The sequence below is a fragment of the Nuphar pumila genome, chromosome 4, assembly GCF_984573655.1.
Source record: "Nuphar pumila chromosome 4, dmNupPumi1.hap1.1, whole genome shotgun sequence".
In the NCBI taxonomy this organism is placed as follows: domain Eukaryota; kingdom Viridiplantae; phylum Streptophyta; class Magnoliopsida; order Nymphaeales; family Nymphaeaceae; genus Nuphar; species Nuphar pumila.
In genome coordinates, this window is record NC_143252.1 from 27034048 (window position 1) to 27059759 (window position 25712).

Sequence of the window (25712 nt, forward strand, 5' to 3'; positions counted from 1 at the left end):
TAAATCTGGCCAGGATTTAGAAATCTCTATATCTGATCAGATTTTCCTGTTATTAAAGGATCAGATTATCTCTATTTGAGTCGTTTCTTTATGTAAGAAGCTATAGTGGTGGTTTTCTTGGTGTATTGAAGAGATTATTGTGAGTTTTTCTGTGCTTTTGGTGCATCTACTAGAGGCGGTGTGTGTTTTAGAAGCATACATGCATATCGGGTATCGGTTCTTGGGTTTGAATCTCTGTTATACAGAGATTTGTGCTTGAATAACAGGTTCTTGTGTGATTAATCATCTGGTTGATGAGTATTGGTGTGTCGTAGGTTGGCATTTCATGCTATTTGAAGTTCTTGGTGTAAAGAACTGCTCTTTTTCGTGAATCAACAGACTGTTTTTCCATATTGAGGTTGTGATCAGTTTGTTCCCTTGCCCTATTTTGCTGAGTGGTTTTGTTGCACAACATATTTGGTGCTTTCGTGCTGTGCTCTTTTTGTATTTTGTGCAGCTTGGCTTGTAGTTTGGGGGATTGGTAAGTGGTGTGAATGGAGAAAAGAGATATTATTCAGCTAACTCCAGTAAAACTAGATGGGACCAACTAGTCATTTTGGTTTTGGTCTGACTTCATGCTGGTCATTGTTGATGGCAATGGGTTAGGGGGCTTTCTCGAAAGGACTGCAGTGAAGCCCAAACCTGGAGATCAAAACTATGAGAATGCAGTTAAGGAATGAAAAATGAATAATGCCAAGGTTAAGTTATGGATTCTTGGCTCCGTAGAGCCAAGAATTGCTATGAATATCTCAAAATCCGTAGAGGCTAAAGATGTTTGAGGTTACCTTAAGTAGGTCTGTATGCAAGAGAATTGGGCCGGGCAGTATCATCTGATGCAAGACCTGGTGCTCTAAGGCATAAAAGCAAATCAGTTGAAGAATATCATTCTGAAATACAACTGATATGGGACTCCTTGGCTTTGATAGATAGTAATAAGAAATACGAAAAGTAAAAGGACTACAAGGAATGTATAGAAGCAGAAGTGCAATCTAGGGATATAGTGAGAGTGATTGAGTTTCTTATGGGATTGCATTCTGAGTTTGACAATGTTAAAACGGCTATCATTCACAGGACATTTATTCCTCAAGTTACTCAGGCTCTTTTTGAGATTATTGCTGAGGAGACTAAGATGAAATCACTTCAGTCCTACTCCTCTAGTGACTTGGTTATGGTTGCAACTAAGCAGTTCAACAACTATGGTGGGGAAAAGATGGGAGCTCCCAAGTATGATATGAGCAGTGTACATTGTCACTACTATAAGGAGACGAGACATATGAAAATTTCTTGTCCCATATTAAGGGAGAAGGGGATAAAGATGGGAGGGAGTGCAGCAGTGTTAGGGATTGCAGAGGGAGAAAAGAATGTTGTGAAGGAAGAAAATCATGTTTTAGCTGCAACTTTCACCTCTATTGCCTCTTCTGATGCTCAGGCCTCTATTACCTCTAGTCTTGACCAGCTAGCACAACAAATCTAACATCTTCTTTCCTTATTTACCTCCTCCAGCTTATCTACTTACACTAGTAAGTCTGGTTGTGCCTATGCAGGTATTCTTAACCTGGCTTCAAGTTGGTTGATAGACTTAGGAGCTATCATGTCATATGACTGCAAATGAGTCTATATTAACCATGTTGTGGTGCCTTTCGCACTGCGAATGGCTCCTTGATGACTATTTCAAAAGTTGGTTCTGTTACTTTTAAGTCCAATCCATGTGAAAAACTTAATGTCCCTGAAGTATTTCTTGTTCTTTCTCTTGCCATGAATTTACTTTCCATTGGTAAAATTACCCAATATAACTGTGATGTAACCTTCACTCCTGATGGTTGTTATGTGTAGGATCGATCATCAGGGAGGAGAATTGGGACTGGGCATAGGCGGGGTCATCTTTACCTTCTGGATCGGTTAGATCAGGGTTCGGGAGATGCTAGTGGGTGTAGAGCTGGTGTTGTAGTTTTGGATTCTTCGGTATTGTGGCATCAATGTTTAGGTCGTGTATACTTCTAGGCTTCAATTTATGTTATCCTCTGGTTTACTTGGAAGGACTTGTAAACATGACATCTCTAGCGAGGTCGTGTTGTGAGAGTTGTAGGTTGTCTAAAAGTCATGCTCTCTCATTTAGTTCTAAGGAAATTAAGTATATATTCATTCTGATGTATGGGGTCCTTCCTATTAGAATATGGATCGGATATGGATCCATTGAAGGATGTATTAGAATATGGATCGGATATGGATCCATTGAAGGATCCATATCACATGTATATTTATGTATTTTGTATTACTAATGCGTGGCAGTTTTGTCCATGCAAAAGAAGTTGTAACCCTATTAAACTTAACAACAGAATAGAGAGATCAGTGTGGCGGCCGATTCTTAACAGGTACCCGAGTTATCTTTCTTTTTTTTCTCTTCTCATTTCTCAATCCTTGCAGCAGTTTTCACATGGTATCAGAGCATCGACCCCTCTGGGAATAAAAAGGGCCTTCATCGAGACCGAGAAAAGTTGTGTTCACCTTCTCATCAAAGTTGTGTTCTCCAACTTCGTGTCTTCCAGTTTGTCTCACACAAGGCTGCTGACTGAATAAAGTTGCACTTTTGTCTTGGTTTTCTAGCCATCAAGTTTGTCTCATCTGAATAAAGCTGCACCCTTGTCTTCTAGCCATCAGGTTTTACTCCTTTATTTCTTGTCTCATCTGAATAAGGCTGCACCCTCTTTCTTCTTGTCAGGTTTTACTCCTTTATTCTTCTTGTCTCATCATTTCTGTCTCATCTGAATAAAGCTGCCCTGGAACAATTTTGATTCCTCATCTCACGTGACACCTGGTAAAGTCTGGTCACACAAGTCCCTTTTATTTTTATTTTTATTTTTGCTTTGTTCCACGCAACTCAGCGCTGGTCACGTGAACACCTCCTGTTCATGTCATTCGTGTTTTTTTTCCTGTTTTCATATCTTCTTGGTCCACGCAACTCATTGATTGAGTCTGATTTGAACCCTATACAGATTTGCTCAAGCACGCAACAATAGAGTCTTTACATTCCTTTTCTTTTATCCACTGTTATCTATCATTGTTTGCATTTCTCATTGATTGAGTCAGATCTGAACCCTACGCAGATTTGCTGACTTAAAGCTGTTTTCCTCTTTCTTGATTCTCCATTACTTTGTCGTGACTAGTGACATAATCTCCTTTGTGTGCCGGGCCCTACCACAAAACTGTTCTCTATCATAAGTTTGCAAATGGACAATTCAGTCAGCTCGGGGCTTTCCTCCAATTTTCTTGGACAGCTAGTTTCTGAAAAATTGAATACCAATAATTATTTGACCTGGAAACGTCAAATCACTCCCTTCATCCGAAGCCAAGATCTTTCAGGCCACTTGGATGGCTCTACTCCAATGCCTCCAAAATTTATTCCACAAGAAGCAAAAGAAGATGGAAACTTACCAAACATTGTTCGTGATCCTACCTTTGTTACTTGGATGAAGCGCGATCAAGCTCTCGTCGCGTACATTACTTCTACACTGACACAAGAAGTACTTGTTTCTATTCCTGATGATTGTACAACTAAAGAATTGTGGGAAAATCTAGCTCAGACTTATGCTCAAATATCAGAGGCTAAGGTGTTGTTTCTCAAGCGCGAATTCCAGCTTTTAAAAAAAGGGACAATGACTATTATTGAGTTCTTAAATCAAGTCAAAAGCATCACAGATCAACTAGCCATTGTTGGATATCCAGTGTCCGATAAAGAAAAAGTGCAGCAGACCCTGAATGCCTTGGGATCAGAGTATCATGTCCTTGTGACTTCCTTACTGTGCTTGCCTATGTTACCTAGTTTTGAAGATTTGCGTGCTAAACTGTTCCAGTATGAGATGTCCTTGAAAAGCATTTTTGATGCTTCAAGAGGGCAATCATTTATGCATGATGTTCTTGCCACCGGGATGACTGCTGATCGTACACGAGGAGGGCATGGCAACAGAGGTAGGGGAGTACAAATCCAGGGTGGACGTGGGTTGCTACCTACACCAAATGTCACTCCTAGTCTGACAAGGAATGTTCCCACGTGTTACCAGTGCAACAAACGTGGCCACATCAAAGCCAATTGTTGGTTCAATCCTCAGAATCCTCAAAATTGCAATAGAATACAAAAAAATAGAAATGTTACATCAGGATCTGCGGGTACCTTTCGTGTCAGTGATGATGCTAAGGATCTTCTCTTGTCAGCTATGTCTAACTTGAACCTGAAGCAGAATGATGATGGAATATGGTATGTAGACTCTGGGGCAGCTGCTCATGTCACTGGCAATGCAGGTAAGTTCTTTACCTTGATCCCTTATTTTGGAAAATCTAATATTGTAACTGGAGATGGAACTCACCACTCTATCTCAAACGTAGGCAACGTCTTCATTCCTTTGTCTGAATCTTTGTCCATTCCTTTATCTGATGTTGTGCATGCACCAAATATAAAGAAAAATACAGTCTCTATTTCCAAGCTTGTTGATTCTACCAATTCATCTGTTGAATTTACTCCTACTTCTGTCTTTGTCAAGGATCTTCAAACGAAGAAGACGTTCGCTAAAGGAGAGCGACGTGGAAACATGTATATCTTTAATGAAGATCCAGCCTCCAATGTTCTGAAGCCTTCAAACTCTGATCACGTCTCTAGAAGTGTTTTAAGTATATCTCAATGTAAAAAGCCAAAAATTTGGCATTCTCGTCCTGGTCATTGTAGTCAAGTCTTTATTGAAAAATTAGTGTCCAATGGATTTCTTCCAGAGTCTGTTCCACCTTCGTTGAAGAATAAGATGTGTTCCAGTTATCAGGTTTGCAAAAGTCATGTACTTCCCTTTCATCACATAAATAAAAGAGCCTACATGCCTTTTGAGATAATATGTTCTGATGTTTGGGGCCCAGCCCCAATCCTTCTTCTTCTGGAAGTAAATATTACGTATCTTTTATTGACAACTTTTCTTGCTTTACCTGGATATTCTTTATGAAACACAAATCAGACGTTTCCCTTATCTTTCGTCATTTTCATGCCTACGTTAATACCCAATTCTTTCAAAATATTCAAATTCTCCAATGTGATGGGGGTGGTGAGTATTCCTCCAAAGAATTTTTAGATTTTCTTCAAGATAATGGGATACATCGTAGAGTTTCTTGTCCATACACTCCACAGCAAAATGGAGTTGCTGAGCGTAAACATAGACATATTGTGGAGAGTGCAATGAGCATGATGCATGGCTCTAACGTGCCCATTAGTCTTTCGACAGAAGCTTTTCATACTGCCACTCATGTGATAAATCGTCTCCCTATGCCTATTCTTGAGAATCAGTCTCCTTATTATGTTCTCTTTGGAGTACATCCAGATTATGATGAGTTACGAGTTTTTGGCTGCATGTGTTATGTACATATTGATAAATCCGTGAGAACTAAATTTCATGACAAAGCTTCTATATGCCAATTTGTAGGTTATGCAGATGAACACAAGGGATACAGGTGCTATGACCCTGCCAACAAGAAGATCAGAATCTCTAGAAATGTTATTTTTGATGAAAATAGTTTTCTGAAAAATAAAGCAGATCATGATTATGAACATATTGACGCATCTGTCAATTGGTATGATCCATGGCTAAGTGTTGAACTCATCTCACATGCTGCAAAACATACTACTTTGGCTCCTGGAAGCATAAACAATGAGATAGTTTCAGATGAGGCATCAGGAACAGAATGTCAAAGATATAGAGGAAATGTCTATACCAGGAGGCCTAGAGAACAAACTGATGTACCTACAGAAGGACATGTGGCATTGTCCAGTAACAGAGAGAGAACAAGAAGATTAGGCAGGATAAGGCACCCCATTGAGAAATGGGTGAGTTATGATAACTTCTCTATGGATTTTCAGCTTTTTCTATCCAAGATTGAAAAACACGAGGAACCACTTGGATTTCGTCAAGCTATTCAATCCAACAAATGGATTGAAGCAATGAATGAGGAAATTGAGGCACTTCATGAGTGTCAAACATGAGAGATAGTTGGTCGTCCCCCAGATAAAAATGTTGTTGGTTCAAAATGAGTATATAAGATTAAATATAAACCTGATGGTAGCATTGAACGATACAAGGCACGTCTTATTGCCAAAGGTTTCACTCAAGAATACGGTCAAGATTATGATGAGACATTTAGCCCAGTAGCGAAAATGAGAACCATTCGTATTATTCTTGGCCTGGCCATTGAACATGGGTGGACTCTTAGTCAGCTTGATGTTAAAAATGCATTCCTTCACAGGGATTTAAAGGAAGAGGTCTACATAGAGCAACCTCAAGGCTATGCAGAGGGAGACCCAAAAGAATATGTATGCAAATTGAGCAGAGCTTTGTATGGCTTAAAGCAAGCCTTCAGGTCGTGGTTTGAAAGCTTCTCCTTAGAGATTCAGAACCACGGTTTCCTCCGCTCCCAACTAGATCATTCGCTATTTATATACAGAGATGGATCCAATATAGTTTTCTTACTTATATATGTTGATGATATCGTGATCACTGGTAATGCTCCAGACCATATTAGACGAATTAAAGATTTGCTGAGTATGCGATTCAGGATGAAAGATCTTGGAGAACTGAGATATTTCCTTGGTGTAGAGGTGGACAGACAGGATGGAAAAATGTCATTAACCCAACACAAATATACTCTTGATCTTCTTACCAAAGCAGGAATGATAGATTGCAAACCTCTACCTACACCTAGTGTTGTCAGTCAAAAGCTCAGTATTTGTGATGGTGAGTTATACCATGATGCAAGCAAGTATCGCAGTTTAGTGGGCATGTTACAATATCTTACTTTTACTAGACCAGATATTGTATATTCTGTAAACCAGGTATCCCAATTCATGCATGAGCCAAAGACTGGTCACATGGATGCTGTTAAACATATTCTTCGTTACCTAAAAGGCACAGTAGGTGATGGACTCACATATGTACAATCTTCATGGGGGACACTGAAACATGACATAGTGGCTTACACAGATGCAGACTGAGCAGGGGACCAGATGAGAGAAGGTCTGTTTCAGGATACTGTGTTTTTATCAGAAGAAATCTAGCCTCATGGAGTAGCAGGAAACAGAAGGTTGTTGCACGATCTAGTACAGAGGCAGAGTATAGATCTATGGTAGCTACCACAGCAGAAGTGACCTGGATTAGACATCTACTTACAGAGATGGGAGAGAATATCTCAAGTTCGACTCTTATGTGTGATAATAGAAGTGCTATACAAATTGCGTTCAATCCTGTTCATCACAATCAGACTAAGCATATTGAGATTGACCATCATTTCATCAGACAAAAGATAGCAGACAAAGAGATTGAACCAGTTTATGTGACTTCAGAAGACCAAGTCGTCGATATGTTCACAAAAGGCCTCACAAGTAATCATTTTTGGTATCTGAAGAACAAGTTGCACATGGTTCAATCCCATGCACAACTTGAGGGAGGGTATTAGAATATGGATCAGATATGGATCCATTGAAGGATGTATTAGAATATGGATCCATTGAAGGATCCATATCACATGTATATTTATGTATTTTGTATTACTAATGCAGGGCAATTTTGTCCATGCAAAAGAAGTTGTAACCCTATTAAACTTAACAGCAGAATAGAGAGATCAGTGTGGCGGCCAATTCTTAATAGGTACCCGAGTTATCTTTCTTCTTTTTCTCTTCTCATTTCTCAATCCTTGCAGCAGTTTTCACACTTCCCCTGTAGTGTCCAAAGGAGGGTTCATATATCTTGTGAAGCTTATTGATGATCTTACCAAATATACATGGATATATTTTATGAGAAATCATAGTGAATTGTTTGATATTTTTAAAAGATTTAATGTGTATGTTGTGACCCAATTATCAGATTTGTATACAGGAAATAAGGAGAGAGAGAGAGTGAGAAAGAGAGAGAGAGAGAGAGAGAGAGAGAGAGAGAGAGAGAAATTCACAATGGCTGGGGCGGCACTACAATGCTAGACCTCCAAAACCCTAAACATTATAAAGTAAAAACATATACATATTATAAGAATGCCATTAATGAGATCCTATTTAACATGTGTTTCATATAATATGCGTATGGATCTGGATCCAGATCCATACGCATATGCAAACTGTATTCTAATACCCTCCCTCAAGTTGTACGTGATTTTGGAGCATGTACAACTTGCTCTTCAATAGCCCAAATTGACGTCCTATTAATCCCTTGGTAAATGGTCTGCCACTTGATCTTTTGTTCGAACATGACGTAGTTCTATCTCCTTCATCTCGACTTTCTGCCGTATGAAATGTTAATCAATCTCAATGTGCTTCGTTCTGCTATGCTGGATAGGATTACATGCAATGTTTATTGCGCTTTGATCAAAACTCGTAAATCACATGCACTGACGAGGTTTTTTCGTCGTTCGGGTCTCAAATTCAGGGTGAAACATCACAACCCTATTCCAAACTTACACTAAAAGTTTCGGAGGTTGATTCGTTCTAGATTTCCCGGAATCGCTCTTTTTATATAAAATTACGCGATTTTACCCGATTCTCAAAATAAGCGAGTCTTCAGAAATTGCCAAAACATAAAAATTCATCGATTTCATCCTAATTATGCAATATACATCAAAATTAAAATCGTGGATCTTAATGACCGAATAATTGTTTCCCCAAGATCACTCAATAAGTGTCTAATCCATGTGGCTTCTGCCGTGTCTGCAGCCATCGATTTGTATTCAGCCTCTGTACTCGATCATGCCACTGCCTTTTGTTTTCTGCTGCTCCAGGACACTAAATTGTGCCCAATATAAACACAATATCCAGAGACAGATCGTCTCTCATCTGGATCCCTTGCCCAATCTGCGTCTGTATAAGTGATGAGTGCATGTCCTCTATGCAGATTGTCGTTCTTGCGATAAACAAGTCCGTCTCCTATAGTTCCTTTTAAATAGCGTAGAATGCGCTTCACAGCTTCCATATGACCCTTCGTTGGAGCATGCGTAAACTGGGATACCTGATTGACAACATAAACTATATCAGGTCTGGTAAAGGTCAAATACTGTAACATCCCCATGAGACTTTTATACGTTGTAGGGTTGACACAAAGATGACCATCTTCAAAGCTCAACCTTTGATGTAATACACTAGGAGTGCAGACTGGTTTGCAATTCGTCATCCCGGCTCTTTCCAGAAGATCAAGAGTGTATTTTTGTTGCATGAGTGTCAATATGTCTTGTTGTCTGTCAACTTCCACACCAAGAAAGTACCACAACTCTCCTAAATCTTTCATCTTGAAAGTTTTCATTAAAAACTGTTTCAAGTCTTGCACATGACTATCTGAGCTCCCAGTGATCACAATGTCATCAACATATATAAGAAGAAGTATAACAATGTCCGCCTTTTCGTAAATAAAGAGTGAGTGATCCAGAGAGCATCTTCTAAAACCATAACTCTGAATCTGCATAGAGAAACTTTCAAACCAGGAACGGGACGCTTGTTTCAACCCATACAGAGATTTCCTTAGTTTGCACACCCAGGCAATAGGATCCTTCTCGGCATAACCAGGTGGTTGCTCCATATACACTTCTTCCTTTAAAGTTCCATGCAAAAATGCATTTTTAATATCCATCTGGCTAAGGCTCCAACCTTGATCGACTGCTAGGGATATGATGATACAAATAGTACCCATTTTGACTACGGGACTAAAAGTTTTGTCGTAGTCTTCACCATATTGTTGTGTGAATCCTCGAGCAACAAGTCGCGCCTTATATTTGTCAATACTTCCTTCAGGCTTATATTTTATTTTATAAACCCATTTTGAGCCAACTACATTCTTTCCTTCTGGCCGAGGGACTATTTCCCAAGTCTGGCATTCATGAAGAGCTTCCATTTCTTCATTCATAGCTTCAGTCCAATGACGGGATTGAAGAGCTTGATTAAAACAAGTGGGTTCATCCTGTTTTGTGAGCTGAGACATAAACAACTGGAAATCAAGGGAGAAAGTCTCATAACTCACCCATCGTTGAATAGGATGCTTAATGCGTGACGGCCTTTGAGCCGAATCATTGGCGATGCTTTCCTCCACATTTCTCGGCTCTGTATTTTTGTCCCGTCTAGTGTATATCTGTCCAGAGAAACGTTCTACGGGGGGTGGCTCAACTGGAGATAATTCACCATGCATTTGTGAGTCATTCAACTCCCTACTCGAGCCGAAGGAAGGACAATTTGTTTGACATGTTTCTCCTGTATTAGAAAAAGATCTCGCTCATCCATGGATCATATACTTCTAATTCTCGAGGTGGCAACACGACAAAGTCATTGACCTGAAAATTTTGTTCATCAAAAACAATATTTCTGGAGGTCCTAATACGTTTTGTAGTAGGGTCATAACATTGATAACCTTTGTATTCATCTGCATACCCAACAAATCTGCACTTGACAGTCTTGTCCTGAAACTTATTTCGCAGAGATGAATCAATATGTATAACATACACAACCAAAAACACGCAGTTCATCGTAAGAGGGATGCTGCCCAAATAAAGTATAATAGGGAGATTTTCGATCTAAGAGTGTCATAGGAAGACGATTTATGATATGAACAGATGTGTGAAAAACTTCTGTCCAGAGACTAATGGGCACATTGCTATCATGTAACATGCTCATCGCGCTCTCGACAATGTGCCTGTATTTCCTCTCCGCAACTCCATTTTGTTGAGTATGAGGGCAAGAAACCTGTCGGCTTATTCCTTTATCCCGAAGAAAGGCAATAAACTCGTTCGATGAATACTCTCCTCCACCATCACATTGTAAATGCACAATATCACAAGCAAACTTTGTTTTGACCATCAAATGGAATTCTCGAAATATTTGAAAAACTTCATGCTTGTGTTTTAAGAAATATATCCAAGTATAACGGGAATAGGAATCAATAAAGACAACATAGTAACGACTGTCAGAAAGAGAAGGAATAGGTGCGGGTCCCCAAACATCGGAACAAATAATCTCAAATGGCTTTGAAGCTCTTTTATTTATAATATGAAAAGGAAGAACATGGCTTTTGCAGAGTTCGCATGAAGAACATTTATTATTATTATCAAAAAATGAACTTAAACTAGACTCTAGAAGGAGACCATCAGATACAAGATTTTCAACAAAACCTCGACTACAATGTCCCAAACGACTATGCCAAATATCTGGCTTATTACAATGAGATGAATTAAAAACTTCCAATGAAGGAAAAAACAAAGACTCTGAAGGCGAAGACACTGAAGAATGCTTGGACGACTTCAACTGGAGGACTGAGACTGAGGGCGAAGACACTGGAGGAATCTCCTTGAAGACGTACATGTTTCCTTGTCGCTCCCCCTTAGCGAACGTCTCCTTCGTTCATAGATCATTAACATAAACAGAAGAGGGAGTAAATTCGATGAAAGAATTCATATCGTCAACAAGTTTAGCTACAGAAACAATGTTCTTTTTAATATTAGGAGAAAGAAAGACATTTGACAAATGAAGTGAGGACTTTGACATAGGGATATGTGCATTGCCAGTATGACTAATGGAGTGATAAGTTTCATCTCCCGTAACTATTCTACCTTTTTAAAAATAAGGCAATAAGTGAGATAACTTACCCGCATTACCCGTAACATGTGTGGCGGCACCTGAATCAACATACCATTCGCCTTGTTCATTTTGCTTGATCGTCATCTGTGATAATGCTGATAACAAAAGTTGTTGCACATCTGTGGATGGCACTTTTGTGTCCATAGCAGTAGTTGATTTATTCTCAATTTTGTTTAGTTTTCCTCTATTCTGTAGATTGAACCAACAATCAGCTTTCACATGTCCTCTTTTGTTACATAAGAAACAAGTGGGCACTCTCCTCTGATTCCATGTATTAAAACCCCCTGAAATATTAGGTGTAGGCAAAATACCACGTCCTCCCTGCTCAAAACGTCCGCGGCCTCTGCCTCCTTGATGCCCTCCATTCCCTCGTCCAAAACCTATAGAAGTGTCCATGGCCAAAACTGAATGAGGACGAGCTGATTCATTTTCTGCTGCCCTTTGCTTCATAATCATCTCATGCTGGAGAAGTTTCGCTTGGAGGTCGTCAAAAGTGGGCAAGTGAGGAAGGCATGATAAAGTTGTGGTAAACATGTCAAAATCAGGGCCCAATCCATTGAGAAGTTGTTGAACTTTATCTTTATCTGCAATAGCACTTCCAACAACAACCAATTGATCAGTAATACTCTTCAAGCGGCCTATGTATTCCATGACGGTCATGGAGCCTTTCTTCAAACTTTGAAATTCATTTTTTAAGTACATAACTCAGGCTTCTGATATCTGAGAGTATGTCTGAGATAACTTACTCCACAGATCTGCCGCAGTGCAATCATCTGAAAGAGTAACCAACACTTCTTGAGAGAGTGTTGACGTAATATAAGCAACCAAAGACTGATCCCGCTTCCTCCAAGCTGTATACTCTGGATTCTTAATAGAAATGGTAATTGTGTCACCCTTCTCATCCTTGGTTTCCTGCAAAATAAGTCGTGGTGGTATAGGAACTAAACCACCCAAATGTTCATCGAGATCCTGACTCCGTATAAAAGGAAGGATTTGCCTCTTCCAAGTCAAAAAATTAGAATGAGTAAGTTTTTCAGTAACGAGCTGACTCAAGAAATTGGCAGAGGGACTGGATGACGAAGAGTAATCCATAGCAGTGAAACGATGAATAAGCAAACAAGATGAATGGGAAAAAATAAACAGATTTGAGATCACTTAATCAATCAGTAAACCTTGAATAAGGCATATGCCTGTACTACCAAAAGTATTGCACAAAGAACACTAAAACAACAATAAAGGAAAGGAAAAACAGGTCTAAAAACCAACACAGGTCTGAAAACCAGTCGTTGGTGTTTAAGAGAAAAAAAAATATAGAACCAACACAGGTCTGAAAACCAGTCATTGATGTTGAAGAAAAGAGGAAATCAACACAGACGATGGAATGAAGATAGACAAATACCAATGAACGAGAGTAACAAAAATGAGTAACAGAAAAGAAAAAAAAAAGGTACCAACTTTCAGAAGACGAGATTTCACATTTAGAAGATGAGATTTCAGATAAAGAGAAGATGATCACGCTGGGACCTGTCCACGTTGGGGTTGCCGTTCACGATGAAGAACCACGATCTGCACGGCTGGAACTGTCCACGCTGGGGTTGCTATTCACGCTGACAAACAACGAGATGATCACGCTGGGACCTGTCCACGTTGGGTTGTTGTTCACGATGAAGAACCACGATCTGCACACTGCTTAGGGACTTTTTCAGATCTGTTGTTCACGTTGGAACTTCTTCACGCACAGGATTAACCTAAAGCTCTGATACCATATCAGATTTGCATACAGGAAATAAGGAGAGAGAGAGAGAGAGAGAGAGAAATTCACAATGGCTGGGGCAGCACTACAATGCTCGACCTCCAAAACCCTAAACATTATAAAGTAAAAACATATACATATTACAAGAATGCCATTAATGAGATCCTATTTAAAATGTGTTTCATATAATATGCGTATGGATCTGGATCCAGATCCATACGCATATGCAAACTGTATTCTAACACCAATTTGCAGCTAAAATAAAAACCCTAAGTTCTGACTCAGGGGGAGAATATATGAGTAATAAGATGCATGAATTCATATTTGAAAAATGGATTGTGCACCAGTGTAATAACCGAAATTTTTTCGTGTATTTTCCTTTATAAAATAATGCGAAATGTGCAAATGGGCCTAGGATCCGTATTTTGGATCCAGGACCCATAAGGGGGCATATACCTATATATATAGTTAATATTATATATATAGATATATATATATATATAAAGAAATAAGAAATATAAAAATTTAGTGTGGGGATCCACAGTTGGATCCAACTTGTGGATCCACATTGTTGGTAAGACACGGATCCACCGCAATGGGGTGTCGCGGATCCAGACTATGTCTGGATCCCGGGTCTCGGTCTCGAGCCCAGGCCACGCCCCCTGTAGCAGGTAAGTAACGAAGAAAAAAAAAAATTTAAAGCAAGAAAAAACTCTTAGACCCGGGTCGGACCCGACCCGGATCCGTAACCCGGTAGGGTCTTTTTAAAACCCGATATCGGCTACAGCTTGTTTAAAGGAAAAAAAAAAGGCAAGAATCGTGCCCTAGGCACGATTCCTGCAATACCAAAAGGGAGAGAAGGGGGTCGGTTACAACAGGCGTAACCGAACCCCGCGCCTCTCGGCAAGAGGGGGGTTTCGGCGATAAAAGGGAAGTGGAAGAGGGGGTCTCACCCTCTTCCCACGTCTCTCTCTTTCTTTCTTCCCCGTCTCTCTCTCTCTCTCACTCACTCCCTGCGTGCGACGCTGGCCGATGTTGAAGTCTCCCTTGCCTCCTTCCATCCGGCATACCTCGACAACCATCCGACGCCGTCCGGCGAAGCCAGCTCCCTAGCTACTGTCACCGGCGACCTCTTTCTCTCACGACAGCAACTCCAAACACCGATTCAAAGGTACGGGTTTCTCTATTGTCTTAGATGAGAAAAAAGGGACATGGATTTGTTAAAAAATGATGTATATTTATATATATATATCTATATACATAGATTACGAGGGTTATTTCTGTCATTTCACCCTGTACACGCATATCATTGATATGCTTTTCTCTTTTTCTTTTTCCTTTATTCTTTTTCCTTTTTTCCTTTTTTAGTTTTTTGTTTTTATTCACTTGTGAGGGGTCCACATAGAGTCGTTGGACCCCTCCAACGGTCATAAATATGACTGTTGGAAGGGCTCCAACGACTCTATGGGAGCCCCTCCTTGGGTCCCTTGCTGTGTATAAATAAGGGGCACAGCCCCATGTATTTGTTAAGCTTCTTATGAAGCATTCTATGAAGAGAAATATATTTTTTATCTTCTTTTTGTGCTTGACCACTTTTGTGGTTTATTTTACTTGTATGTGCGTGCTTCCGTGCTTTCGCTTGGAGACGTTGCTCTTTTCATTTGGCACTTCATTACATGGTATCAGAGCCTTGGTTAAGAAGGCTTCATTGGATCCTCCCTTGACAAGTAATACCTCTCCTCTCTCTTGTCTTATAAATTTTTCTTCTAATGGCCAACAAAGATGCAAAAATCGATCTCTCATTCAAATTGGATGGGACCAATTATCGCATGTGGGCGGCTGCTATGGAGAATAATCTCAAAGGTAAAAGGCTTTGGGGTTATGTATGTGGAACCATTCCGGAACCACAACTAAAGTTAACTAAACTTGAAGGAGGTGAAGAAAAAGCTTTGAATGAAGAAGAAAAAGAAAAGGCTATTCTTGATTATTCTTCTAAAATGGAAGATTGGGAAAGTGAACATGCTAAAATCTTAGCATGGTTCATGAATAACGTCGAATTAAAGATTTGTGCAAATCTTGCAAAATTCAAGAAGGCTAATGAAGCATGGTTTTTCATGAAAGATATGTACACTCAAAGAGACCTTGCTAGGCATTTTTTTCTACAAGAAAAGGTAAGAGCTACCAAGCAAGGTGATATGAGCATTAGGGACTACTATAGTGCCCTATCTTCTTTATGGGATGAACTTGTCCTTCTCGAACCGCAATGGGAAGGAAGTGCTATTGCTATGCGACGAGCAAATGAAAAAAGAGAGGTTCTTTCAATTTATTCATGGGCTTCGTCCCGAATTTGAACAACTTAGAGGATCTCTACTTCATAGAGCCTCTACTCCTCTAAGCGATATTTTGGCCGATTTATGTCAAGAAGAAACCCGTTTGGCCTTAAAAAGGGATGTTGATGAAGTACATGCCGTGTCTAGACCCGGCAACAATGTAAGATCATATAAACCACCACATTTTTTGAAGAATAATGGTGGTGGAGGATGAAAAATCATTTGTCATAATTGTAATGAACCGGGCCATATTCGCCCCGATTGCCCTAAATTCAAGAAGAAGGTAGCTTCCGTGGGAGAGACTCCTCCAATCATCAATGAAGATAAAAAAAAAGATGGTGACATAAAGGATTCCATCGCTCATCTAACCGAAACTCTCCAACAATTTATGAAGATGAACGCCTCTACATCATCATCCTCACCTTCCACTTCCGGTGCCGCCATCTCTTCATTTCCAGGTATGTCCTCTTGGATTCTTGATTCGGGTGCCTCTTTCCATATGACTCCAAATGCATCACTTTTGTCAAAACCAAGTCTCAATAAATTTAAATCATATGTATCCACCGCCGATGGAACTTCTTTAAATGTTGAGGGTATTGGAAACCTTGAGAAAATTTATGACCAAAACAAAGAATTTTTTGTTCCCAAAATCCGAATCATCCCAAAACTTAATCTAAATCTTTTTTCCGTCTCTCAAATTACCGATTTTGAATGTAATGTCTCTTTTTCACCTACCCATTGCTATGTGCAGGATCTCCGGTCCGGGAAGCGGATTGGGCAAGGCCATAGAAGAGGGGACCTTTACTATATGGATTTTTTGTCTTTGCCATCCAAATCATTTTGTAATCATGTTCAATCCAAAGATATTGAGACTTGGCATAAGAGACTTGGACACCCTAGTATTTCTAAATTGTACCTTTTTCCATTTTTGGAAAAATTTTGTAATACAAATACATTTACATGCAATGATTGTATTCTTGGGAAAATTCACTCTATTCCATATTCTCATAGCAATTTTGTGTCAAAAAGGCCTTTTGAACTTGTGCATTCCGATGTATGGGGACCGGCACCCGTTATGTCCAAAGGAGGCTTCTCTTACTATGTTTCTTTTATTGATGATTTTACTAGATACACATGGGTTTATATTATCAAGAATAAATCCGATGTCTTCACAAATTTTAAAGAGTTTCACGCTCTTGTTCAAAACCAATTCCAACACAATATAGCTATTTTTAGATCCGACTCAGGAGGAGAATACATGTCTAAAGACTTCCAAAATTATTTTAAAACAAATGGAATTTTGCACCAACGATCTTGTCCTAAAACTCCGCAACAAAATGGTCTTGCGGAAAGGAAACATAGGCATTTATTTGAAACCACAAGAACTCTTCTTGTGTCTAAATGTGTTCCTAAAAATTTTTGGGCCGAAGCTCTTCTTACCGCAACATATCTTGTGAATCGTATGCCCTCTTCCTCTTTGAAAAATGTTTCCCCTTTGAAAAATTATTTAAAATTACTCCCGATTTTAATAGACTAAGAATCTTTGGATGCAATGTTTTGTACTTAGTCTAGGACAAGATAAGTTGTCACCTAAAGCTATTGAATGTGTGTTCATTGGCTATGGTGAAAATCAAAAAGGCTATAGATGCTATGATATTCGAAACAATAAATTATATGTGTCGAGAAATGTAAACTTTATTGAAGAACAAAATGGTTTCGATATCCACACATCTAAGGAAGACATCGATTATTCTTTTCTATTTGACTTAGCTCCTAGAATTGAGTCTCCTGAGGCTATTACTTGTGATACTAGTTATGATGGAATTTCACATTATAATATACAACAACATGATAATACCTCCCAAAATGAAAACCTTAATGATATAAATGTCTATACCCGGCGGATAGGAAATGAACATCAACCTGCTATTGACAGATACTCTCAAGACTTCTCTTTAGAAGAATCTACTGACAACAATCTACCTAGGAGATCTTCTCGTACTAGTAGGCCACCACAAAAATTTGTGTCCTATGAATCATTTTCTCCGAATTATAGGGCCTGTCTCATGTTAATACATTCGTATCACGAACCTACCTCATTCAAGGAAGCTAAAGATCACCCACATTGGGTTGAAGCTATGAAAATCGAATTAGAGGCTCTTAACAAGGCCCAAACCTGGAGCATTATTCCTCAACCTTTAGGGAAAAAAGCAATTGGGTGTAGATGGGTATATAAAGTCAAAACCAAATGTGATGGGTCTCTTGAGAGATACAAAGCCCGTCTGGTTGCAAAAGGCTATGCCCAAGAATATGGGATTGATTATGAAGAAACCTTTGCTCCTGTGGCCAGAATGACTAGTGTACGAACCTTAATTGCTTTAGCATCCATCAAACAATGGCCTATATACCAACTTGATGTTAAAAATGCATTCTTAAATGAAACTTTATGTGAAGAAGTTCTTATGGATCTTCCGCCGGGTCTTGAAATTGGGAAAGGTAATATTCTAAAATTAAACAAAGCTCTTTATGGGTTAAAACAAGCACCAAAAGCTTGGTATGATCTTTTTAGCAAAGTAGTTCTTGATAATGGCTTCTCCTCATGTTACACTGATACTGCTTTGTTTGGTAAATCCTCTAATGAACACACAACAATTTTGTTATTATATGTTGATGATATGATTATCACAGGTAATGATAAGAAAGGTATTGATCTTATTAAAAATATTCTTAAGAAAAATTTTGATATGTCTGATCTAGGTTTTTTGAGGTATTTCTTAGGAATTGAAGTTGCATACTCCCCCAAGGGGTATGTCCTATCTCAGATGAAGCTTGCCTCTGATATTATTGCTAGGTCTGGGCTAACAGATGACAAAAGGGTAGAGACTCCAGAAGTGATCAATGCCAAGATGAGAGCCAATGATGGCACTCCTTTAGCAGATCCCACGCCTTATCGTCAATTGATTGGATCCTTAACATATTTATCTATCACCAGGCCTGACATTTCTCATGCAGTTCATAGTGCAAGCCAATTTCAGACTGCTCCTACCACCACTCACATGGCAGCAGTAATGAGGATTATCAGATACTTAAAAGATTCCATAACTAAGGGAGTATTCTTTTCCTCTTCTTCACCTCTTACTTTACTTGCGTATACTGACTCTGATTGGGGGGTAACCCCGATGATCGTATTTCTACCACAGGTTATTGTGTGTTTCTTGGGGAGTCACTTATCTCCTGGAGGTGTAAGAAGCAACGTAGAGTTTCTCTCTCATCTACTGAAGCAGAATATCGTGCGATGGCCACTACCACAACTGAGATTATATGGTTAAGAAGCTTACTTAAAGATATGGGTGTCTCATTCTCCACTCCCTCAAAGCTGTGCTGTGACAACAAGAGCTCCACTTATATTGCTAGCAATCACACTTTTCACGAACGAACAAAGCATATTGAGATGGACTGTCATTATGTTCGAAATGAGTTTTTACGAGGCACCATTCAACTTCCATATGTTCCTACCGAATATCAGTTAGCGGACTTCTTCACCAAAGCTTTGCCTTCGCCTCGCTTCTACTTCCTCCTTAGCAAATTCTCGGTGATCTCACCATGTGTTTGAGGGGGGGTGTTAAAAAATGATGTATATTTATATATATATATATATATATATATATACATAGATTACGACACATACACATATATATGATATATATATGTCTATGTGTCTATCTATATATATATAAATATATATATATATATTTATTTTGTAAAACCCGATAGGGGTATTTCTGTCATTTCACCCTATACACGCATATCATTGATATGCTTTTCTCTTTTTCTTTTTCTTTTTCCTTTTTTGCTTTTTTAGTTTTTATTCACTTGTGAGGGGTCCACATAGAGTCGTTGGACCCCTCCAACGGTCATAAATATGACCGTTGGAGGGGCTCCAACGACTCTATGGGAGCCCCTCCTTGGGTCCCTTGCTGTGTATAAATAAGGGGCATAGCCCCATGTATTTGTTAAGCTTCTTATGAAGCATTCTATGAAGAGAAATATATTTTTTATCTTCTTTTTGTGCTTGACCACTTTTGTGGTTTATTTTGCCCTTTAGTGGCCTCTTGTGTATGTGCGTGCTTCCGTGCTTTCGCTTGGAGACGTTGCTCTTTTCATTTGGCACTTCATTACAGGATTCGTATTCCATGTGGTATTTTCTTGAAAATCCATGGATGAAATCAAGGTATTTTCATCTTCTTGAAGGTTGTTGTGTAATAAAATAGATATAAATGTATTTTTATGAAAACAGAATTTTAAACCATGAGATTTATGGCTTTTCATGTGTGCGTCAAGGTAGATTTGACCTCCACGATTTTCCAATGTATAAGAAAGGGATTATTTAAAATGTATGCATGTCACTGCATAGGTATAAATCCACTTAAGTATATCATGATTAGGCACATATCGGAATGTAAGCTATACTTACAAGTATCCTTGGCCTTTTTATTTTGTTATGGTTGTATATATATATATATATATATAAGTGCCTGTGGGTTTGTTTACACATGCATACTTGTAGGTGAATCAACAAAAAGCATGTTTTCTTGGCAAGGAATCGGTTTATATTCGAACATCTGAATGAAGGACATGCATACTGGGATTCTTTTTCTATTTATGCATAAGCATACCCGAGGTTCTGATTTTTTTCTTCTGTTGGTATGCTGTCAAAAAAAAAAATTATTAGTTTTGTGAGTGTTCGGTGGGCTGGCTGTCAGACCAGCTGAGTATTGATCGGCTGGCCAGGTCAGGCTGGGCCAGACCCACCCTGAAGCCGGCTGGGCACCTGACAGTCCAGCTGAGTGGGTCGGATGGACATGTCGGGTTCTGTCAGGCCCAGTCCAGCCCTCGGCTGGACTGGTGCAGGCCTTGACAGACCTGCCAAGTGGGATATATATATATATATATATATATATATATATATATATATATATATATATATATATATATATATATATATATATATATATATATATATATTTCTTTGTGCGCTTAAAAGCTGCAGACTTTGCAAGGCGCATGTAATTCAATATTTTATTCATGTGTGTTAACTTATATGATCTACTTTAGCATTTTATTATTTCAGGATTTGGGTTCAAATGCACGCGTAGTAAAAAAAAAAAAACAGGAATGTGTATAGTCATGGGATTTAATTTCCAGATTTTGTTAAGTTTGATTGAAATATCTTTATGCATGCAATAGAATGAAATTTGCACATGCTTGCATTTACTATGTAATGGGTTACCCGAACTGGTATTACATGATTGAATTTTCATGTGCATAAAGATAATGAAATTGATATGCTATTACATGTTCATAAGGGCATGAGTGTTTGCATGGGTTGATGGGTTTACACTTGGTTTTATGCATGCCAGAGAATGACACTGCACACATGTCTAGGCTGTTTATAACATGCATGTTCATGGTAGTAATGCATAGTCTTTTCTTATGCACGTAAAGACCAGAAACCATCATGCCTTGCATGTAGTCAGTGACATGATTCATAAATAGAAGCATGCAATTAACCTGGATATATGTGAACTCGTGCATATGCTTATGAAATTATTGTCTCACACACATCTCAAAAGTTTGCATACACGAATGTGCATTGAAAAGCATGAAAAAAATAATGCATAGTGGCATGTGATTGAGGATTTTGCTTATGAATGCAGTGATGATCAAATTGGATCATCAGGGGCTGGGAGAGCCTCGAGAACCAATTGTTCTCTGTTTTAGTTATTTTGATGCATTGCAACACATCAAATGAGATATTATTGTTTTACCGCACTGTTCTATGTTGTCACAGGCTGTGGTTCCGTGAAAAGCTTAGCATGCTGATGTGCAAACTTATGTTATTAATTCTGCATGTTAATTTGCAAATGTAAAAGAGATGAATTAATAACCATATAAAAGAAAGTAAAGAACAGTGTAATTCATTTTCTCCCTGATGTTCCTGCTTTAGCGTGAGAATCTTGGATGTTGCGGTTTGGGGAAAACCGTGAGGATACAAAAACTCTGTGTGCATTATTGTTGCCCCCTGAAGCCGATATTGAGATTCTTCTCCTGGCTACAATTTTAGGGAGAGTCTGCCACTTTGGCTGGGGGTGGTGTGTTTTGACACAACTGTTGTTGTTTTGGTATACCAATAAAGTGGCGCCAGTAGATGCTGTTTTCCCTAGTGTCCCCGACTTTGGATGTTGTTTTTCATGGTTCCGATGGATGGTGCTGTTTCCTGATATCGGTCGAGGGCTAAGTTTGAAACCCGGTAATAAAATACAAATTGTATGTGAAGCTACCCCGGGAACCCTACTTGACCTCGGGGATTGTACCCGTTTGGTGTATCCGCGGGCAATGATAAATTAAAAAGAGGAATTTAAAGATTGTGTGCATTTAATAGGACATGCATATGGAAACATGAGAGCTTAAATGAAAGATAATAAGGGTTCATGCATTACACATAAATCACGCATATTCTTGCTATGCATTAGTTTATGCATGTTTACCTGTTCACTTGGTTGTTATATGTTGATCATTGCATGATGTTGATCTCTTTTGCATTTAATTGCCTTATTGATTAAGTTTTGATCAATGTTACTTATTTCGTGTTCCCTCATGCTTAATGTTTAGTTTATTTCTGCGTGGATGGTTCATTGTCTTATGAATTGCTTATAACAATATTCCTCAAAAATATTACATGGATCTTATTTATGTTCTTTTTCTTATTTAATTTATTAGGGAAACCTGTACGCAGAATTCTTCGGATTTCTGACCCTCTTCCTTTATTGGTTTTTCCCAGATACAGATGATCAGTGAAATCGACTCGCTTCTGAAAGGATACAAGGGTCACATTGTTTCAGACTGCTTCACTTACGGACAAAGTGGCTCTATTTTTGTTTCTTTTAGTTCTTTTTATTTCCTGCAAGTTGTTATTTCACTTTTGACATTGAGTATGAGACTCTTATTGATTCATTAATAAAAGAGTTTAGTTGATTGATTATGGATGATAAATGTAAGTTTGTTTGTGGTGTGTGGTTATCCAACTGAAATTGGAACTGTAGGGACCCCAGGTCTCTGAGAAGTTTTCCGCGACTCTCTTTAAAAAAGAAAAAATTCTGCATTTTTCAAAGGTATGAGTTGGGGTCGTTACAGGTTTGGTATCAGAGCCACCACAAAGACTTACACTTTTATCATCTTTTTATGTTAAATTTCTAATTTTGCTATGTGAGCCCTGTCCGGAAGCGTCAACAAATTATGCCTCGTACTCCAGAGCAGTCTTCTTCACTGGTAAGGCTATGATATACTTTTATGAAAGTATGTGAACTTCTTATGTGTTTATGGTTCATTTCTTAGTTTTTTTTTTTATGAATTAAGAAAGTGTAATGTGCTTGTAGAAGTGTATTTATTGTAATTGTGGTAAACATACGGGACAAATCCTAAGGCGGTAAGATTGATAGGGGGTCTAAATTTTTACGAAAGGATGTGCATTGTAGATGTCGCATTATACCCGCAGAGGTGCTTCGTCCTCTACTGCTGCTCCCGCAAACTGGCAGGAGCAAAGAGATTTCATGATGGAAGTCATTTATACCCTGACCGAGACCATGACAGCTCAGGCGACACAGACAGCACAGGCGATGCAAGCGGCTCAGGCCATACAGGTGGCACAGGCTGAGCAAGCGGCCCAAGCGGCACAGGCAGCTGCACAGGCAGCGGCTCGTGACCCTCCTGTCGTTATTGCTTCAAACGCGGGCGGCGTTTCCTTCGAAAAGTTCCTGAAGTTGGATCCGCCAACTTTTTCAGGAAAGGCAGACCCTGAGTTGAGGTCGTTACAACCAGAGTTCTTGCCCTTATACTCCAGAGCAAAATGGGGTGGCAGAGAAGAAGAATAAACACATATTGGAAATCACTAGAGCATTGCTATTCAATAGTAGAACGCCTAAGGAGTTTTGAACAGAGCACTTGATAAATCAAATGCCCTCCACGATGGTTAAAAAAGTCTCACCTCATAAAAGACTATTTGAAAAAGAGCCAAATTATGACATGCTGAGAGTATTTGGGAGTACATGTTTTGTTTAATTCCTCAACAATTCAGAGATAAATTGTCCCTTAAAGATGTGAAGTGTTGTTTTTGAAATGAAATGGATTAAATCCAATACACACGCAAGAACACACTTTCAATCAAGTTGAATACTTGATTGAATCATCAAACCACCCATACAAGGGTCTAACAAATTTGATATTGCATAGATACACTCTCTAAAGAGATAATGAAATACAAGGCCCAATGGGCCTATTTATAATACAATGAGGGGCCAAAGGGGCAATAGTCACATTTGTGACCGCTGGGGCAGCTCCAACAGTCAAATGGAGTTGTCCCAATCAATTTGAAAAAGTAAAAAACAAAAAAAAACAAAAAGGTACAAAAGGAAAAAGACAAAAAAACAATATCAGCCCCTAATGGGCTGATGCTTATTAATGAAAAGACCAAAATACCCCTAATGGGTATTTCGGTTTATATATATATATATATATATATATATATATATATATATATATATATATTAACAATTTTATAGGATATCCTGAAGGACAAAATTGTTATAAATGCTTTGATCCTATGAGCAGGAAAGTATGGACATCAAGACATGTGGAGTTTTGGTAACATACGCCATTTTACAGTCAGAATGATCTAAGGGAGAACATGGAGTCTACTTTGTCCTTCTTGGTACCTTTCTTAGAAGCTTCGGATAAAATCGATGACAAGGAATGGGTTACATATATCAAGAGACCATTGGAGATTCCTACATAGTCATTTCTTGATCAGTATGATCCAGAGGAAGAGCCCTTGCCTGAGTCAAGTCCCAATGTCTCTCTAACCGATCATAATGAGTCGTCACCTTCATCTTCTTCCGTTTCACAAGTGCGTAGAAGTTCTAGACCCTCCATTCCCCCCTCTAGATTTGCTTCCTATGAATCCTTTTCTGCTACTCATCAAGCTTTTGTATCCATGATTCAATCTTATTATAAGCCAAAATCCTATGCTGAGGTTGCGACAGATCTAGAGTGGCAAAAGAAAATGGTAGAGGAATTTGAGGCTTTGGAAAGGATGAAAGTGTGGGAACTAGTTAAAGTACCAGATGGAAAAAATATAGTTGGATGCAAGTGGATGTATAAAATCAAGACAAGAGCAGATGGATCTATCAAAAGATGTAAGGCTCGTCTTGTAGCGAAAGGCTACAATCAGTAGTATGAGATAGACTTCGCTGAGACCTTTGCACCAGTGGCTCACATGACTACAATTAGAACCCTGTTGGCAGTGGCGCAGTCCAGGGATGGGACTTATGGCAGATGGATGTTAAAAATACATTTTGAATGGGGACTTGGAGGAGGAAGTGTATATGGAGTTACCTCAAGGTGTTGTTAATGAGGAGGGCAAAGTGTGCTGATTGAAGAGGGCTCTCTATGGGTTAAAACAAGCCCCAAGGGCTTGGTTTGAAAAATTCAGTGTAGTAGTGGTGAGCTTGGGATTTAGACAGAGCTATCATGAGCCTGCTTTATTTATGACATCTTCTGATAGGGGTCAGTGTCTTCTTTTGTTGTATGTAAATGATATGATCATCGTTGAAGATGACAAGTCAATGATTGCCAAAGTGAAGACACAACTAGCCCAAAATTTTGAGATGAAAACTTGGAAAAATTGAAATATTTCCTAGTTCTTGAAGTTGCATACTCCAAGCAAGGATATTTGTTGACCCAACACAGGTATGCAACATATTTGATTAGTAAAGCAAGACATGCAGATGATAGAAAACGAGGACACTCCTATGGAAGCCAACTATAAATTAAAGCATACAGATGGTGAATTACTCAGTGATTCTACGGTTTATAGGAAGCTGGTTGGAAGTTTGATTTATTTGATTAT

At 38.9% G+C, this 25712-nt stretch overlaps 1 protein-coding gene across 9 annotated transcripts in view; it reads right to left on the minus strand.

Moving 5' to 3' along the window:
• LOC149839727 (putative sulfate transporter 4.2) overlaps positions 1-25712 on the minus strand; it is a 179958-nt gene that overhangs the window by 3383 nt on the left and 150863 nt on the right. The gene's annotated exons all lie outside the window — the stretch shown is intronic.